The sequence below is a fragment of the Dermacentor variabilis genome, chromosome 2 (genome assembly GCF_050947875.1).
Source record: "Dermacentor variabilis isolate Ectoservices chromosome 2, ASM5094787v1, whole genome shotgun sequence".
Lineage (NCBI taxonomy): Eukaryota > Metazoa > Arthropoda > Arachnida > Ixodida > Ixodidae > Dermacentor > Dermacentor variabilis.
In genome coordinates, this window is record NC_134569.1 from 256,850,892 (window position 1) to 256,871,116 (window position 20,225).

Consider the following 20,225-nt stretch of genomic DNA (forward strand, 5'->3'; position numbering starts at 1 on the left):
CACACAGCTCATGCTCCCATTCTGCCAGTGGAATAGGATTGCTCCATACAGAGCAGAAAAACCTGATCTGGATCTGCCATTGGATTTCAACATCAGTCGGTTAGATGGAAAATGCAGCTTGAAGTATGGCCATGATGGCCCGCCACGGTTATTGACAACTGGCCAGAGGATTTCCAGGGTGTCTACCAAGTTGACATATCTGAATTCCCTGAGTTTTCCAGGTTTTCCCTGAGTGCCTTTGCAAAATTTCGTGAGCGATGCAGAACTATGTTTTACGTCAAGACAGGCTGAAACCATAACACCCGATGCTGTCACTCTCTAGTAAGCGTATGAAAAAAAAAACTTTAATCCAATTTGAATGCTAAGGACTAGTGTTTATGTTATTCAAAAAGAGAATAGAAAGGATGGGTTAGTAAAATGCACAGTAAATAAAATGTCTTCGAAAAAAATTGCAATTCCAAGTCGGACATTCCCAAATACGAATAAAAAGGAAATGCATACAGAAACAAAAATTTTCGAATATGAGCTATTTTTGTCAACTGATAGCAAGCTCAGTGCTATGAGGCCCAAGCTTTGTCACAATTGAGATTCTCTCCCAACAGCTCGTAAGTCAACCTCAACTGTCCTGACATACTTTGAGCTCTTGCACGACGCCTCAGGGTTGTGTTTCACTGCTTTAAAGAGTTTATTTTGGTTTGGATAAAGGACACCTGCATCTCGGCATCAGCCAACACTTTGTGTTTCGAGCTCAAGCTCCTTCAAATCCAGCAGCATCACGCTTCCTTTCCCATTCATTCCCCAATGCATAGGTCCTTTCTGTTCTTGTCCTCTTTCCGCCACTCGTTCGCCTCCTGGACCATTCGAAGCAATTTCTTGGTCAGTTGCACAGTCCACGCCCAATTTTTCAAACTCCTTAGGGGCCGCAAAAACGTCCGAAAAATCGGCCAGTTGGAAAAGAATAAATGCATGTCATGTACTGCCCTTAAGAGCTCAAACCACCGCAGGCACATTCGAAAACGCTCTGAAGGCCTGTCGGTACACGTATTCAGCCTATCGGTGCTTGTACTGTGAAAGGAAATACTGGATGAACGCATGTATATTTAAGGAATACATATTGTATCCCGGGGCAATAGCCCCTTCCCAAGCTTGTCATCCTTAACTGCAATACTTTTTCGTATGCTTAACCAAGTAAGATTTCTGTACAGAGGCGAAGCTGACTTTCGGGAACCGATAGTATGCCTGTAATTATTTGTCCTGTAGTATGCCTGTAAAATTTGTCTGTAATTATAGCCACTTCACCTGAGCCGGCAAGATAGTTATTGTGGTGTTTTCGAACTACTACAAACTGCTTTAGAAAGTTTGTGTGGCAGGATCTTAAGTGAGTTTTTTGAACACAGAACACTTTTGGTTGGAATTCGTACAGTTGTTTTACATCATCTAGATTATGAATAAGTCCTCTGACATTTCACTAACATCTGTGCCGCCATTGTAGCTGGAATAAATGCTTCTGTGTTCAAGATTGAACAGCTATCTATGTTACTGGGCCTTTCATAGGCGTAGTAACTCTTACGAGTTTTCCTGTCCTGGCACACTCCAATGAGACATGCCGATCCTTCGATACTGCTGATGCCGGAGGGCTTGGGGTTGTTTCCATTGCCTCCTGTGAGGCGTTGGATGCCCGCACAGGCAGCAGCGTGCCACGTGCCATAGGTCTCAACTCTCGCGGGGTTTTGGGAGACACTGAGTCCGCGGTCAGCTTCCATTTTATCAGGTAAGGTGAGGGTTTATTGGGGTTTATTGACCAGTTGCCTTCACCCAAAAAGATCACGTTCTCGTGATGCCTCCGGCAAAAAGGACGTCCCACGTCCGCTGCCAAGGTCTGTGAGTGGTGGCACTGGCTAAAACTCCCAGGGATCTACTAGTACATATAGATACCCAAAAAAGTGGATGGGGAAACGACGCCGCGGTAGCTCAATTGGTAGAGCATCGCACGCGAAATGCGAAGGTTGTGGGTTCGGTTCCCACCTGCGGCAAGTTGTTTTTTCATCCACTTTAATTTCCATTAATTTAACTTTTCTTTATTTCATTTATTAAGCACAAGTAATTTCACCGATGTTGTCCTTGGTGTCTGTGTTTGTTGGCTTCTCATAATATGACTAATAAAAATTGGGCCCCTCGGTTAACCCCTTTTCTTCTCGTTTATTGGCATACGTTGTGTGCCGAACAAAGGAAAAACGCTTACGCACTTCTTGGAAAGAAATGTTTTGTTTCACCTTAAGCGTTAGAATTTTTTTGTATTGTTTTCATTTGGGGCATGGCTGCGAGTATGCGATGTGCCCTCCACCAAAGTTAGCACAGTGAAGGCCTCCTTGACAATCACCTGCAGGGTGGTCGTTCGATCAACATTTAGCACACGTCAGCCAACCACGGCAGCTCTGTGAGCCGTGGCCAAACCTCTGGCATTTCAAGCATTGGCAGGGATTCATACAGTCTCACACGGATGGTAACTTTTTTGCTACCCCGCCTATTCAAATTGATCCCCGGTGATCGATGCTTTAGATCACCAATCTCGACACGTTGGAATCGTGTTTTATTCACTTAAGGGGGGACGACGTGGCTTTGAAAATCAACTTCATTATTTCTTCATGGATTCTGATGAAAATTGGCACAAATGTTTAGAATGCCTCCCTGATGCTTCCATAAAAGTTTCAGAGTGATACCTTGAGAACATTTTGTCCAAATTTATTGAGCAGGCTTTTTCTCTCCCTTACTTTCTGGAGAGCCTGGGGAACTTGAAAAACGTGATATAAGGCTTGTTAAGTTTTGACTGCTTAGCTAAATGCTTGCTGAAGGTCGTGACATTCTTGATTTTTTTTTTTTTCGCAACACAAATTTTTTGGAGTGCCATATTTGAAGTTACCTTCACAGCAAGCACACTTTCAGGGTAGACGAATAGCCGTATCGTAAACTTACAAAAGGCCAAGACAAGAAAGCAAGAATGTCACGACCTGCACTGCTGCCCAAGGAATGTGACAAAAAAAAATGGAGTCAAAAGATGTTAAACGATAAAAAAGAAAGCTCCGAAAACTGAGCAGAAAGGCAGAAAAACAGTTTTGAGAAAACGGCTCTCAAAGTTTCACCTTCTCTTCAGTTCTCTAAAAGGCACCAAATTTGTAGTCTTTGGGGTGTTTTGCGATGTGGGGCTTCTTGTACATGTGGCCTCTGATCTGGTGTGCTTACCCCCCCCTCCTTTTTCTTTTTATAGGGTATGCTTTGGTGCTTTTTTTCTACAAAGAGCGTGGTGCCTAGGTTTCAAACCAAGTGATGTGCAGAGCTCTGTGTGGGCATGGATATAGCTCCAGTGTACATTCAAGCAGCCTGTACCCGCAGGCTGCCCGATTGATAGCAATCTTTAGTACAATCAGCGATGCTATTCTTTTTTTTTTTTTTGTAGAATTGACCATGTTACTCAATGAAGGCTCTGAGTGTCAGCAGCCTCCCAAGTCATCTTTACTTGTCAATGGCTGTAGAACTTGGGATCAGAGAGCCTGTGATAGATATGCAGCTGCTAGGTGCTTTCCAGAATTGTACTTTTGTATGATGCCTCGATCACTTCTGCAGCCAGGTGTCTGTGCCAGCCCAAGGGGCCTAGTGAACAGAGCTCATGACGAGGTTCTTTATGAATGGGTGGTATGAGAGATATTGCTATGAGCTATCGTGACAATAGAGTGAACGCGCAATATGCTTGGTTGTAGGTCCGAAATGACGCGCGAAATGCCTAGCCGCAGATACAAAGAGCTGACGTGCGATGTGCTTAGTTGCGCAGTCCGAGGTGCCAACGCGCGAAATGCTTAGTTGCGGGTTCGAGGAGTCGACACTCTACACGCTGTGGGGATGCGTGACTCTCACGCCTCCCCTGAGATCTAGTTTTCCCGCATAGCTCGTCTCCTGCAGGGCGGCTTCGCCCGCCGCGTGGCCTGGCGCCCGCGGCGTTGGAGTGGTTGAAGCGCAGTGCGAGAGATGCCACTAGTGTTGCGCTGCGGCGGGGTTACTTAGGCGCGGGAAAGAAAGGCGCTTGGGCTTTTTCCCGGCGGGTTGGCTAACAGCAAGGACGTCCCGCGCGCCGACCCATGCTTCTGCGAGACCGCCTCGCGTGGCCGCCTTCGAACGCGCCACGATTCGTGTGACCATACACGCGAAGGACCAGGCGTGGGGATCCAGCATGGGGCGAACATATTCGCTCGCTTCCGGTCACGGTGAGTCAGACTTCTAGATTTGTCGCGCGCCCATCGGCATGTTTTGTGGATAGCACCTTGGCTAGCAGGCACTGATCTATGAAAGGTGCAATAAATGCCCTTGTGATTGTTTGCACTACTGTGTTGTCGTTCCTTTGTCCCAAGAGTACGGGTGTGAGAGACCCCACAACGCTTATTCGTGCAGTCCAAAGTGCCGACGCGCGAAATTCCTAGCTGCGGGCTCGAGGAGTCGATATTTGACGCGCTTATTCGTGCAGTCGGAGGCGGCGATGCACAAAATGCTTAGTTCAGGGTTCGACAAATCCGCGTGCGATGTGCATGATCGCCGAGTCGGAGACTCCCTATGCGCGAAATGTTTAGCTGCGTGCCCCAGGATTGCCTGCGCAATGTGCTTTATCAAACATTCCGAAACACCGAGTGCTGAAAAGCTTAGCCGCATGCGCGAGGATTCCGTGCGCGAATCTTGGTTGCGAAGTCAGCGTCGCCGATGCTCTGAATGCTTAGCCGCGAGACTGAAACATCTACAAACGTAGGGATCAGCCACGCTACTGCGATGTCCGCGTAGCACCCGTTTTGACACGTCGAGATTGCGACGAGTGGAGACGTCCAGACCCGCGCGGTGCAAAGAGCCGAGCAGACGACACGAGCGCCGGACCAATGGCGAACCGCGCTGGAGTCACGTGGCGGGTGCGGCCAATCGCAGACTCCGGCATGACCTTCAATCATTCACTTTTTGTGCGCCTGTTTCTGTATGGAGAAGATCACTGAAGTGGCAAATTTGAAGACTGAGAAACGTGCTTTCCAACGAGACCAACATGGCGGCCCTCGGTTGCGCTGTTCCGGAGATATTGTGGCATGAGAAACGCTGTTCTTTCTTGATTTCTGCGAGATTTTTCACCACCTTGGCTGATAAAACGAATTTTTTAGAGCAGTTTTAGGAGGTTTATAGTGATGATATTTGGGTATCAGATAGAAAAAGGGTTATAGAAACTGAAAATGTGATTTTCAAGAAACCGACTTTTTGGTAATTTTTCGCGATGCAAAAGCCGCGTCCCCCCTTAAGGCTACCAGTGGCTAGTGCAGGCATTGTACTTTCAGAATAAGTTCAAATTTTCACGCTCCAGCAAGGCTGTGATTTTTAACAGACCTTTTTGCGAACTAATGTGCCTATGTTGTAGCGAAAAGAGATGTGGCTGTCACCTTCTGCCATGCTCGAGAAAAAAGCATGTCGCTCACGATTACACCACACTGACATCAAAATTTTGTACAGTCGACTCCCGTTAATACGAAGTTCACGGGGACCGCAAAAAACTTCGAATTAAACGAACTTCCAATTAAGCACAAAACACAAAAAACAGCACTTTATTTGTGGCGAAATTGAGTATTTTCTCTAAGAAAAATAGTCGGTCATCTTGCTTTGCTTCTTCTTGCCGAATCGCGCTGCTGAAAGCAAGTTCTGCAGGCTGAAGATGTGGCGGAACGCTTCTTCCGCGTTACCTTCAGCGGCAAAGAAGCGCTCCGCAAGAGCAAGGCCCGCAGCTACATCGGCAGCCTTAGGTTGCGGCTCGCCTTCAACGTCATCGTCGCTTTCCTGGGTCGCTTCCTGAGGCCGAATAATCTCTACAATTTCGCTATCCGTCAGCGCACTGCACGTTTCGAACGCCTTGTCTACGGCGACGTAATCTTCAAAATTGACGTCCCCGAGAGCATCACCAAAATCCGTGCCGTCAAGCTCGCTTGTTGACGCTTCCTCCGCTGAAATTTCAGAGGCATCCTCCGAAGAAGCTGCCACAAAACCGCAAGCCCTAAAGCAGTTTGCAATTGTTTCTTGCTTCACACGATCCCATGCTCGCGCCAACATGTGGATGGCACTAAGCAAGCTCACCTCGTACTTTGTGGAGCTATCCATACACAAAATCATGCGCTCGAGGAGGTGCCGCCTGTACAGGACTTTAACATTCTTAATGATGCCTTGGTCCATTGGCTGCAAAACAGCCGTTGTGTTTGCAGGCAAAAATGCAAGGCGTATTGCACTCAAGGCTGGCACATTCACGCGAGCACTGCAGTGATCGACAAGGAACAACACCTTGCAGTTCGAAGCAGCAAACTTGCGGTCCAATTTGCTTATCCAGCTCTTGAAGATTTCGGCCGTCATCCACGCTTTTTTGTTCGCCTCATAGTCCACAGGCAGCGTCTTCACGCCTTTAAAACATCTCGGCTTCGCGGCTTTCCCGATCACAAGTAACCGACATCGTTCCGTGCCAGTCATGTTTGCCGCGATCAGCACCGACACTCTCTCCTTGCTGCGTTTGCCCCCAGCACAGTCGTCGTCCTTGAATGTCAGGGTCTTCTCTGGTAGAAGCCGATAGAAGAGTGCAGTCTCATCTGCACTGAAGATGTCGTCCGGTTTGTATTCGACGAGATATTCACGCAGCTTTCCGTCATTCAACATGGCGCATGTTTCCTGGTTAACGGACGCCTTTTCACCACACACGCTCTTGAGAACCAGGTCATGGCAATCTTTAAAGCGCGTCAGCCATCCATCTGACGAAACGAAGTCGTCGATCCCCAACATTGCTGCAAGCGTTCGGGCTTTCATCGCAATGATGTCTCCGCTGAGAGGAAGTTTGTTGCTCCTGGCCTCTTTAATCCAAACCAGCAGAGCCTTCTCCAACTCTGGGTAAGCACCGGTGCGCATTCGCTTCCGAGAAGTCTTGAACTTGTCGTTCTCAAATGCATCCATTATTGTGCGCTTGTTCTTGATGTAGTTAGAGAGCATGTTCGGCTTGATCCCGTACTTCCGCGCTATGTCTTGTTTGGCGGCACCTCCCTTCTCAACTTCCTTCAAAACCTCGACTTTCGTTGCCAGGTCGAGCGTGCGATAAGAGCCACGGTTTGCCATGGCTATAAACTGCGTGACTAGGTACAGTCAATTCCGAATCACTCGTGGAACAACCTAGCCTACGAGCTTCCTGCACAAAGGCGCTCGACCAACACACGCCTTAACGTAACGCTGCGCACGCTGCAAGACTAATCTCGCACAATCTCGCCACTGCCAGTATGCAGCGCTGCGTGCACCTAAGCCACCCGCGTGGCCTCCGCGATCAGCTCCGGCCACGCGTGGCCTTCGGCGGGAGCCGCTTCGCCTCCCGCCGGAGTTGATCGCGGAGGCCACGGCAGCCGTAGCAATGAATAATCGCGCCGCTCCGAGACGGATGGCGTTGCGGGCGGCTGCGTTGGCGATGACACCAACGCGGAGCACGGAACTGTTGCAACACTTGAAAAATTGCACATTCTACCAAAGAATGACGGTCACCTCGAGGATCCCGGCTGAAAATTAACTTCCAATTAAACAATATTACTGGATGAGGACTTCGAATTATCGAGCGATTTCTTCTATAGGATTACATGCAAAACTGACGGGACCAGCACTTCACTTCTAATTAACCGAAAATTCCAATTAAGCGGCTTCGAATTATCGGGAGTCGACTCTAATCAAATCACTGCCAGCAAGTCTACAATTCAATTATATCGCCAGATTGGCCGTCCAACAGTGCTGAGCGGCTGTAATTAACCGACAATGACACCAGCTGTTCCCTAGTGAGCTTTGGTTTGGAGTCCAAGTCATTTTATTCCACCAAAGTGTATATCTGTAGGTCTGCCACATGTCCAACCTGTGGACCTGGCATTTTGAACCAGTTTCCGAGAGTTTAGGTTTCGCTTCTCTCGTAAAATCCTGGCAAGAGGCGCTGCCGGTGTCACTGTGCTGTTATCGAAAGTCACTCTTATGGCATCGTCCCATGCGGTTGCGCCGTGAGAAATGCGTCGTGCTCGAAACTATGCTGCACTCGGACTTCAACTAAGTGACGAGGACTCGAGTTATGATTCCGTAGATGAAGGCAAAGCAGATTCAAGCTGTGACAGTTAGAATGTTTTGAGTCAGTGTGGGACATCTGGATCTGTTCATCGGTAAATTTCTTTTACGACCTTGAGTGGTCTTCTTCCTTGTGTGCACTTATCTGCCAATCTTTTTGCACCACCTTAGACCTCTACTCATTTTCTTCAGGGTGCATACTTTGCTTGGTTATGATGTGTTGCCATCGGCATCAAAGAAACTTCCATTCACGTCAAGAAGACCACCCACAGCACATGTCGGCCCACCACTAGGGATCAAAACAAGACAGTTTGCAATGGCGTGGGATTTGTTTCTGCTCTTCTTCTCTGCAGAGGTGATAAAGACCATCTGCAAAAATGCAAACAGATATGCTTGGATGCATAATCTGGTAGTTGCCCAGCTATGCTGAGAGCCATCGGTCTTGGAGGACGTGCATGACACTAGACAAACTGGCAAAGTACGTTTCTTGGACTTCCTGTCGGACCATCCTCGGAAGATGCCAAAAAAACGCAACTGCAAGATATGTCACAAGGACCACAAAGTTGAACAAAAACCAGACGTATTGTGGGAAAAGTGCGGAGTGCACCTATGCTTCACAAGATCTAGGAACTGCTTCACTGCATGGCATGAGCAATGAACTGGTCTTAGTTTCTTTTCTGTATTTGAAGAACGGTGGTGTACTGAGCATTTATTTTTTCAGCCACTATTTCTGAGTTATTTACCTTTGAAATGTATATTCTGCATTTTCTTTCAGGTTAATGATTTTGTAGATACCATGTTTCTTTATTGTTGTTTTTATCAGCTGGCAGCAAAAACTGTGCTTACTAGAATTTGGTGTTTTACCTAATAAGTTTTTTTATTTGGCAACATATTGTTACGGTTAATGTTTAACCGGCTTTATCTAAGGAATGAGGTTGGTGGTGAAGTCAAGATGGCGTTTGGAGGCTGCGCCAGCTAATGTCTTCCTCCTCTTGTCCTCAAGTGGCTCATGCTGTAGCAATCCCCGGTTTCCAGACGAAGCCCGCTGGGCAAGTGCAAATCACTTGGGAAGCGTAGGGTGAAACCACTTAAGATGAGCAACATGTACGAACTGGGTCCGGCTAGACCGACGACCAGCGGATGTCAAACGTGCAACCACGTACGTCAAGTCACTCAAGCGATTTACAATGACGAATGGGCCCGTGTAGCAGGCTAAAAGCTTTTCGCATAAGCTACATTTACGTTCCAGAGTCCACAACTACACAAAGTCTCCTTTAGCGTACGAGACAGACTGGTGCCGGCTGTCATAGCACTCTTTCAATCAGTGTTGCGATGCCACAGTACGAAGACGAGCAATACGCCGAGCTTCTTCGGCAAGGCAAAGCATCTTGGCAACAGAGTACTCGCTGTGAAACTCAAACGGTAGTATAGTGTCAATGCAGCTTAGCGGTGGACGTGTGTAAAGGAGATAAAAATGACTGTAATCGGTCGTCTCAGGCTTTGCAGTATTATAAGCATAGGTGATAAAGGGGAGTACGTCATCCCAGTCTCTGTGATCGGAAGATACGTATATGGCCAGCATATTAGTTAGAGTTCTGTTCGTACGTTCTACAAGCCCATTTGTCTGAGGGTGATAAGGCGTTGAATGACAGAACTGCGAACTGCAGAGACGAAGCAGTTCTTCTACAGCATCCGCAACGAACTGACAATCACAATCACTAATGATGACACGGTGGGGGGTGGGGGGCAGGGGACCATGCCGAAGAATAATGAATCGAAGCAAAAATGTTGCAACGGACGCAGGTGTTGAAGATGGTAGGGCCGCCATTCCGGAGTAACGGGTCAGATGGTCGACACATACGATCATGCATAGGTTGTCAATAGATGATTGGGGAAATGGGCCCAGAAGATCGATACCCGCTTGTTCATATGGCAGGCGAGGCAGCCGCAGAGGTTGGAGAAGACCTGGCAGAGCAGTCGTAGGGTGCTTGTAGCGTTGACATTGTTCACAACTGGCGACGTAGTGCTTGACTGTATCCCGCATTCTGGGACAGTAAACATGCTCCTGTGTCCGGTTCAAAGTTCTGGTGAATCCTAGATGGCCAGAAGTCACATCGTCGTGCATGCCTCTCAGTATGTCCGCTCGCAGACTCTGCAGCACCACCACAAGGAAGCGCACGCCTTTAGCAGAATAATTGGTCTTGTAAAGCAGGCAGTCACGGACACAAAATCGACCGGTGGCTCCAGGGCGCAATGCGGCTAAAAATAGAAGTTCCAGACTAATATCATTTTCCTGCTCTGCTTTGAAAGACATCGAGCCTGGGAATGTAGAAGAAATGGGAGCAATACAGTCATCAAAACTGTCTTCGTCACACTCCGTCGTCATCAGAGAAAGGCAGGAGAGACAGTCCGCATCTGCATGTCGACGCCCAGACTTGTAGGAAATAACGAAGTGGTACTCCTGCAGTTGAAGAGCCCAACATGCCAGTCGTCTATTCGGGTCACGGAGATTCACTAACCAGCATAATGCGTGGTGGTCAGTAATGATAGTGAATGGGCGTCCGTAGATATGGGGCCGAAATTTGCGGACAGCGAAAACAGCTGCCAAGCATTCTTGCTCGGTTACAGTGTAATTGCGTTCCGCCTTATTCAAAGAGCGACTAGCATAAGCCACAACGTGTTCAGCTCCTTGATGACGTTGCACTAGCGCAGCACCGATACCGATGCCACTGGCATCTACGTGCACTTCCGTAGGTGAGGATACGTTAAAATGACGTAATAGGGGCCCTGACGTTAGTAGAAATTTTAGCTGGTAGAATGCGTCGTCGCAAGCCAATGTCCAGTTGAAAGGGATGGCTTTTTGGAGAAGACATGTTAGGGGGTACACCACATCGGCAAATCTTGGGACGAAGTAACGAAAATATGAGTACAGGCCCAAGAAACTCCTCAACTTCCACACTGACTTCGGTGCTTCGAAAGAGCTGACTACTTCAATCTTCCACGGATCTGGCCTCACACCGTTTTTGCCGACCAGGTGCCCAAGTGCTAACGTCTCGGTTTCCCCGAAACGACATTTCTTGGAATTTAGGATTAAGCCAGCTTGTTTGACACAATCCAGAACAAGACTGAGACGGCTGTTATGCTCACTCAATGTGCTGCCAAAAATCACCACATCGTCGAGGTAGCAGAAACAAATTTCCCATTTAAGTCCTCGGAGGATAGTATCCATGAATCGTTCAAATGTTGCTGGCACGTTACAAAGGCCGAACAGCATAACATTAAATTTATGAAGACCATCTGGTGCCACGAAGGCCGTTTTCTACTTATCGTCTAGGTGCATGGGTATCTGCCAATACCCCGATCGCAAATCCAGTGATGAAAAGTAGGCAGCGGAATGCAGACAATCGATGACATCATCAATTCTAGGAAGCGGATACACATCCTTTTTGGTGACTGCATTCAGTTTCCTGTAATCAACGCAGAACCGCCACGATCCATCCTTCTTCTTTATTAAGATTACTGGTGCTGCCCACGGAATAGAGGACTCTTGAACAACACTCTTCCGTAGCATGTTTTGCACATGTTCAGCAATAACTGTCCTCTCCGTTGAAGAAACGCGGTAAGGCTTTTGTCGAATGGGGTGCGCAGATCCGGTGTCAATTCTATGGCGAGCACGAGAACACGGGAGTGAAGCCTGCTTGTCGCCTTGTGTGAAATCGAACACAGAAAGATGTGCCCAGAAAACTTGTGCAAGAGCATGGCACTCATGTGAGGGCAGCGCCTTTTGATCATCCATAGGATCTGCTCTTCAGAAGTGCTTCGGTCAGGATCGCTAGTACGAGACTGCTCCTCCTCGCTTAGAACTGTAATGGAGCTGTAAGTAATCTCGTCAAATTTAGCTAGCTTCATATCACATGGGAGAACAGCAGGGATGCAAGAACAATTAAAAGCCCACAAATTTGAGGCGCCATTCACTACTCTCACGAGAGAGCATGGTACAAGTACATGTTTCTTTGCGCAGCTCGACGTAAGTGGCTGGGCTTGCGCGTCAAACGATGAAAGGTTGGCAGCAGCGAAATTGACAGGGATTTGTAGCAGCAACCAAGGCGGTAGCAGCAAATCGTTCGAAACAACACAATAGCTTTTCTCTGGTAAGGATGTGTCGGCAAGGGCGGCTAGAAGCACGCTATTCAACGTAATTTCGCCTTTGCCACATTTAAAGGATGCACCACATTCCTCCGAGAAATTCCTCCACAAGAAATCCGAGAATCACATCATGAGTGCACCGCAGTAGTATGAGAAATTCTGTTTTAAGATCCTGTCCTTTGAATAAAACACTTGCAACACAAATACCAAGGTGAACTAGGCACTCTCCACTGACACCACGAAACACCACACCATAATTCCACGGGAACATAACTTTCCAACCCAGCCTCTCTTTGAAAGTCACACTCATGACGGAAACGGTAGCACCAGTATCTACTAATGCTGTTGCAGGTATACTATCAATTAACACATGCACTTTGTTCTTCACCATCATAATAGGCAGAGGAGTATCTCGCAGAGACGCAGACTGTCCGGCGACCTTACCTCCATCGGCCGCGCCGGCTAGTTTCCCGACGGCGGTGGTGACATAGCACATCGCCATGGCGATGGTGAACAGCGTTGGCGGCTGGTTGGGGGCGTCAGGCTGCTGTCCGAAGTTGGCGAGCCACTCCTTCTACTATATTGACAGAGAGTATTCCAGGGTGGCGCGCCTGTAGTGTTTGCAGTATCAGGGTCTGTCAGCCAACGGTCGTCATGACTGTCATGTTCAAAATTAGGCCAAGTTGGTGGTGGGCCATATGTTGTTGCTTATAGGCGCCGGAGACAAAAACGAGCAATGTGTCCTGAGACACCACAGCTGTAACACACAGGCGATGCTTGACCGACGTTGTAAGCCTCGGGGTCAACCCTGGGATGCTGCGAATAATAAACGCGATCTTCCGAATTCCGATTCGTGGTGGTAGCTCGACGAGTGCGTTGATCGTGCGTCATGTCGTCAGGAAAGGAATGTCGGTGCTGTCGCAGCTGATAAGACTCGACAGTCTACAACGCCTGGCATGGCAGACAATGCAGACACAGCACATGCACATTCTTGAGGTTGGTTGGAAGCGCAACCAAGCTGTTCGACATCCGCCCCTTTGGTGTGTCGTTCAAGTTCTTTGTGGAATTTTTGCCTTATAGTTGCCGCAAGGTCAAATTGAAAACTGTAGTTGTCGTTATTGTCAACGCTTGCCACCGTTGTGACATTCGCTAACCTGCTGTACTTTGGCGTGATACGGCGCAGCTTCAAGGCCTGAAATGTGCGGCAATGCTTGATGAGGTCGGTGACCGAGGCGAGACTCCTCTCCGATTAAATAATTGTAAACATCCTCGGCTATGCCTTTGAGAAGGTGTCCAACTTTGTCCTCTTCGGACATTCGAGGATTGACCATTTTGCAAAGCTTCAGGGTCGCCTCTATGTACGTAGTACAGGTCTCACCTGGGACTTGGGCACGCTGAAGCAATGTCTGCTCCACCCGCTTCCTTTTCGTGGTGGAATCGACAAAGCACTCTGTGAGGTCAGTAACGAAACTGTCCCACGTTGTGAAGGTATCTTAATGGTTCTCGAACCACACTAGCGCAGTGTCTGTGAGGAATAGAACCACATTGTCGAGCTGAGCTGTGGAGTTCCAGCCGTTGTACTTGCCCACACGCTTGTAGTGGGTGATCCATTCCTCCACGTCCTCGCCGAATTTTCCTGAGAAACGGCGGGGCTCCATCTGATGCATACAGGCGCCGGTTGTTCGCACTGGAGCAGCCAGAAAAGGCTGTTGGTCGCCGCTGTGGAACATCGAGATCTCAAGTGGCGTCGGAGGCAGTCGAGCCAGGCGTCAGCTCCGGCGTGGCACTTGCTGCAGCAGCTCCGTAGTCTTGGTTGAAGTACCCCACACCTCCACCACAAAACTGTTACAGTTAATGTTGAACCAGCTTTATTTAAGGGACGAGGTTGATGGCGAAGTCAAGATGGCAACCTGAGGCTGCGCCAGCTAACGTCTTCCTCTTCTCCTTGCCTGGCTCATGCCATAGCAATATATTTTTGAAAAGAGCATTTCATTACGCAGAATATGCTATGCTGCAATGTGTGCTGGGATATTATTTGTAGTGGTAATAAATTTTTTTCCGAGACCTATACAAAAACCTACCATTTTCATGCAGCAACGAAAGAGTTAATATACCTTGTCTCAATGGTCTCTGGTAGGTTACTCATGGTGAAGGTCAAAATTAGGCACTTTGTTGGTATTTTCTTTTATCTCGTCTCAAATTGAATATATGTGCATTGATTACATCTTGCTCCTTGCATCCTTCAAGCAGTTTTGTTTCAGTTAGTTCCAAAAGGTCTTGTTCGGATATTACTCTACAGACTGTATTAAGTGAGCGGGGAGGAGAAATGGAGACAGGGTTGTCCACAATCACCACGAGGTCAGACAGCTTGCTGTGCTGCGTTTTATCACTCAGGTCGAGCAGCAAGTAACCATTAGCCATCTCTGTTGCTTTGTAACCTGGCCCAATTGTTTCAGTGGGAGATTTTGAAAAAAGAAATGGTGAGATTGTTCAAACAGTCTTTCACAAGATTTTCACAATGCATAGTGTGGAACTTCGGGAATGTTACTTAAGGTTGGACGAAAAAGTTGAGTGTTGCATCGGTGCACCCCCATTTCTGAGGGGGACGACCAGGAAGTGGAGGATAGCTTGATTCCATCGTATGTACTATCAGCGTCAAATGAAACTTGAACAGCGGAGCGCGTGCCCAAGCATAAGTGAAGATATAGTGCACGCCATCCAGTCATCACCATTGACAGGCGCACACATCCGGTTTGGCCGCACTGCGCGATCCCCCTCTAGTGAGATAATTTCGCTTCTTTTCTGGTTCTTACATTTGAAAGGGAGAAAATGAAAAATAAAAATGAAGCTCAAATATTGCAGTTTACGGCGAGTCTTGTCGCACAGATCGCAAAAGCCACAAGTGCTGTCGGCGCGAACAGTGGTGCGCGTGGTGCAGTTTGCACCGTCATCGCAAGGTAGATTCGCCCGCGCAAACAGCGCGGGCGAACCGTGCGAACTGTCAATGGTGATGACTGGACGGCGCGCACTATATCTTCACTTATGCTTGGGCCATGCGCTCTGCTGTTAAAGTTTCATTTGACGCTGATAGTTTGATACTATTATGTTCAGCAGTCATGCCTGCCACCCACCACCGAGCCCAACAAGCGGACGTGGCGACATAAGGGCAAGTTGTGCGCACATCAGCAGTACATCATCGCTATAACCAAATATTCTGTAAGCTAGGCTGATTACCCACACAAGGTTAACCCTTGCCGCCCCAAAATTCAGAAGCAAGGAGAAGTGACTAGAAGACAGGAAAGATCGAAAAGTGAGAGAGAAAGAAAAAAAAAGATTGATGAGAGGGACAGAAAACGGCGGCTGCCAATTTCCTACAGATGGGTCATTCTGGAGGTGCTGTCTATGTGAAGCAGACGTCAAAGAGGTGTGTTGCCTCTGTCAGGTGGCCTTAAAGTTCTGAACACCCAGCATAAGCTCGACCTCCAGGATCCCCTCATCCGCAGACACGGCTAAGTTCCGCACAGCTACACGCGGGAGGGTCCAACAATCGCGTGCTTCGGTACGTAGTGTCGCAACACACCAAACGCCTACTGACGCCGACAACCCTGCGGGGTGAACCCACGGTGGCCATCTAGCGCTCACAATCAGCACGCCCAGGCAATCAGTGGTCTCGCATTATGCTCCCGGTGTGCACGCTCTTATCGCAGTGATCGTTGGGCGCACGCAATAAGAATGTGCGCGCCATGAGCGTAGCTTGAGACCACCAATTGCCCGGCTGCTCTGATCACGTGAGCCGTACGACCACCGTGGGTTCGAGCACTCCAAGTCACCATGCATTAAGGGTGCCGCGCCCGTGCCTGCTCCCGCCCGGTATCTGTGCTGACGCACGCACCCACCAGTCCCAGCTAGGGGGCAGGCGAGACCACGCACACAGCAAATGAGACCCTAGGTGAAGCTCTCCAAAAGCAACAAAGAACATTTATTGAGCTAGGATTCAACACGAACAGAAGTTTCAGCAACACGTCCGCATCTTAAATCTAATTGCGACACAACATGTGGCCAAATAGTCACCAGTGGCCGCTAACAACACACCACAACAAAGAAAACAAAGAACCCAGCAGAAAGAGGCTGCCTGCCTTTGGCCAGAGCCCGCCATCGCGCACCCCATGGCGGAGAAAATGGAAACAGAAAGAAATAGAAGAATCGCCTGGGGCACGATCGGAAGGCGCTGTCTCAGGACATCGAGACGACGGAAGAGTGCATGCGAGGCAGGGACTGGCAAGTAGCCACTGGCAAGCGGCGGACAAAGGGGTCGCCACTGGCAGAGTGTGAGATGCACACACCTTACAATGCCCCGATACGATCTCCTCGGGGCCCACCTTGTGTGCGCATATCTGGAGCAAACGCAAGCACGGCCAGAATTCCACCAAAATTTCTGCTAATGGGTGAAGCCTGTTGACTTTCCAGTGGACGGGATGACAGCCGAGTGACAGTATTTTATGACCCGCTGCCATCTCGTACAGGCAAGGAGCAGAGGGACATGAAGCCCCCAGAAATGCAATGCATTGGAACGACATTGGAACAAAATAAATAAATAAGTTGGACGAAGATCCGAAAAGAAAATGAAGTGACCTCATCAAGCCGTTAGATTTAGCGCCGTCCACTATGTGCATGATTGTCGGTCAGCGTGACCAGATAATATAAAATGTGCATAGATTCAGCATTAATGCTAAAGAAGCGAAAATTGCATACCATGTCCACCTCGAGGAAGTTTCATTAACGTGGTTCAAAGAGCTGGCGGCAGCGGGGGTGAACGTTGATGGCAAGGTGCTGCGTGAGAAAGCCAAAGACATTGTACTCTTGCTCGATGCGAGTAATTTCCAAGCCTCCGGTGCTTGGGTCCACCGGTTTAAGGTGAGACATGGACTCGTCTACAAGTATGTGCTTGGGCAACGGAAAAAAGTGGACGAGGTCGTCGTGAACACTTGGATGGCGACCGCCTTGCCTTCACTCATCACTGGATTCGAGCTATGTGATGTGTTTGTTGGGGATGAAGCCGCTCTCTTCTATAACTTTCATCCTGGCAAGAGCCTACATGTTAAAGGTGAGGCATGCCAAGGCAGCCGAAGAGTAAGCAGCAGATTACAGTTTTGCTTTGCTTCAATTCTGACGGTTAGGAAAAGGTACAGCTGGCAATTATTAGCTGCTACCGGAAGCCTCGCTGCTTCAAATGGCTGGCCGTTAGCCTTGCATTCACAAGGCCAACCGCAAGGCCTGGATGACATCCACCTTGTTCAGAGTCTCTTACCTCAACCGCAAAATGGGCAGCCAAAACAGAAAGATCTGTTTGATTTTGGATAAGTGTAACCACCCACCCGAAAGATGCCACCCTCTGTAGACGTCAAGCTCGTTTTTTAGAGCGCAGCTCTGCGGCTGCCATTCCTGCATTGAGCATTGGCGTCCGGGGCTTCCCTTGGTGTAGCCAAACCGACACGCCCAGCAAAGGAGCGAATGCAGAGCACATCAGGGGATGAAAGACAGCGATAGCGAAGAGAGTGCAAGAAGGAAAGCAGATGAGCAGGGTATGGCGAAAGCATGCGAAGAAAGGCATTGTGCCGTGCAAGACAAGCTCTGCGGCGATGACCGCTACGAGATGGCACCAGAGTAGCGTGCCATCGTCTGTTCGCCGAAGACGCCATCGATAAGGCTTGTAGCGAGCCCATCCACTGATACCGCATATGGAAACAAAGCGCTGCATGAGCGGAGGTCTATCTGCGGTGGCTGCTGTGAATTGCGCCCACACATCCCCCACGCGCTGCCTTTCATGATCTCCCAATAAGCGAGACAGTCGCATCACACTTTGCTTTGTTTGCAATGTTCTCTTCCTAATATAAACCGTGTACCTATATTAATCTAATACAAAATATTCACACACGAAATGAAAACTCGTATAGAACTGTGCACAAATTTCACATTAGGGAGTATCATAATCATCTGTGAATTTTTGCCTTCGAATGCAACGAACCACAGACAACCGCTAGACGCGGGCACCATTCGAAGCATCATTTTAAGAGCCTCTTGGTGCATTGTCTGCTAGCAAGGTTAAGAGCGGAAAGATTCGTTGCTCATTCTCTTCTCATAGCTAAACTTTCATGCTTAAAACATCGATTCCCTAACAGTATCTTGGATAAGAAATTTCTTGTTATTTCGTAAGCAATTCACCTTCGTTGATAACTTTATTTCCAATATCAGCGATGTAACATCTGGTGCACCACAAGGAAGCTTACTCAGACCATTACGTCTTTGATTTATATTAAGGGCCTGCCATTTGAAATAATGTCATCCATTCACTTGTTCGCAGACGATTGTGTAATCTATCATCAAATCTGCTCACCTTCCGATCACGTTGCTCTCCAACGAGACCTTCACCGTATTACTCACTGGTGCTCTTCTTGGCAAATGACCCTAAACACTGATAAATGCAAACTAGTAACATTCACCCGCAAGAAGACATTTTCCGCTTTCGATTACTCACTGGATAAGAACCCCGTCACACGCACCAACTCATATGAACACCTCGGCATTCTCCTTACACCTAAACTGTCATGGTCTGCGGACATTGAAAAAATAGCTGCTAAAGCCTCACGTACGCTCGGTTATGTTAAACGTAACCTGCGCGAAGCTCCTGCTCTCACCAGACAAATCGCCTCTCAGACACTTCTAAGGCCACAACTGGAATTCGGAGCCCCTACCTGGTCACCTCATCAAGCTTACCTACTCGCGATAAGTCCAAAACCACGCCGTCCACTTCATTGTCAGAGATGATCACCACAACTCTAGCATGACTAGCATTAAGTCATCTTTATCTTTCTCGTCTTTCAAATCACGATGAACCATAGCATTGTTTTGTTTATTTCACAAAATAGTCCATAGCACGTGCCCGTCCACCCTGCCGCTCACTTGTCCATCTTGTACATATTTGCGTCTGCATAATCGTCTCAGCTTCCAGCGTATCTTTGGCCGACCCAATGATATCAATTCTTACGCTTACCATGTGCCATTCAGCACTGGAATAACCTACCAAATGACATAGTTGACATTCTTGACCCTGTATCCTTCAAAGGACGCTTACGTATATTACTTCCATAATTCATAACAACTAAACCATACTGCGCACCTAAGTAGATACTTTTAGCAAAGCTGTATAGTTATTTTTTCTTTTGTATTGCGTTAACATTGTTAGAAACTTGTTCTTTCATCTTCACCAGCTACCATTTGTATAATTTTTGGTACTCCTTTTTTGCTACTTCACACAATCGTTTTGTTTCATTTATTGCGTTATTTATATGTTAGATTTTTGTTCTTTCATGTTTACTCGCCAACAATGTATAATTTCTTTGTACTCCTTTCTTTTGCTAATTCTCTGTATCCTCCCCTCACGCAATACTCCTTCGGGAGCCTTTCAGGTAAGTGAATAAATAAATAAATAAATTCGGAGCTGAATGTCATAAATGCGATATGCTTCGTCGTAATGAGTTCGGACCACGTCTCGCCCGCTACAATCGCTACTTGTTTTGCAATATGCTGCTTTGCGAAATGAGGACTGCTGCAGCAACAACGGCCATGGCAGCAGCCTATGACGACTGAAACTTTCCTTGCACTTGACATGCTGAGGCGTTCAGTGGGGCGCGAACGCACTCATGAGGTCATGTGCACGCACTTTTGCATCTTCCAGAAGGCAATCGTTGACAATTTGGGAGAGAAGAAAATGCACACAGATATCACAATTTTTTTCTGCGGCAAATTCAGTTTTTCTAGAGGTGTGGGAATATTCAATAATTTCATATATTACCGGATATTATATGTTTAATATGCGTATTTGATTCAGAAACTAGGTATTCAAAAATTATCAAATTTTCGATTGGATACAAATATTCGAAACAAATTGA

At 47.8% G+C, this 20,225-nt stretch overlaps 1 protein-coding gene and 1 non-coding gene across 15 annotated transcripts in view; one reads left to right on the forward strand and one right to left on the reverse strand.

Moving 5' to 3' along the window:
* The window catches only part of faf (ubiquitin carboxyl-terminal hydrolase-like faf), an 819,194-nt gene that overhangs the window by 532,306 nt on the left and 266,663 nt on the right, over positions 1–20,225 (reverse strand). The window lies entirely within an intron of this gene.
* Positions 1,961–2,033, forward strand: TRNAS-CGA (transfer RNA serine (anticodon CGA)). The gene has a single exon. It is a non-coding gene; the product is annotated as a tRNA-Ser (tRNA).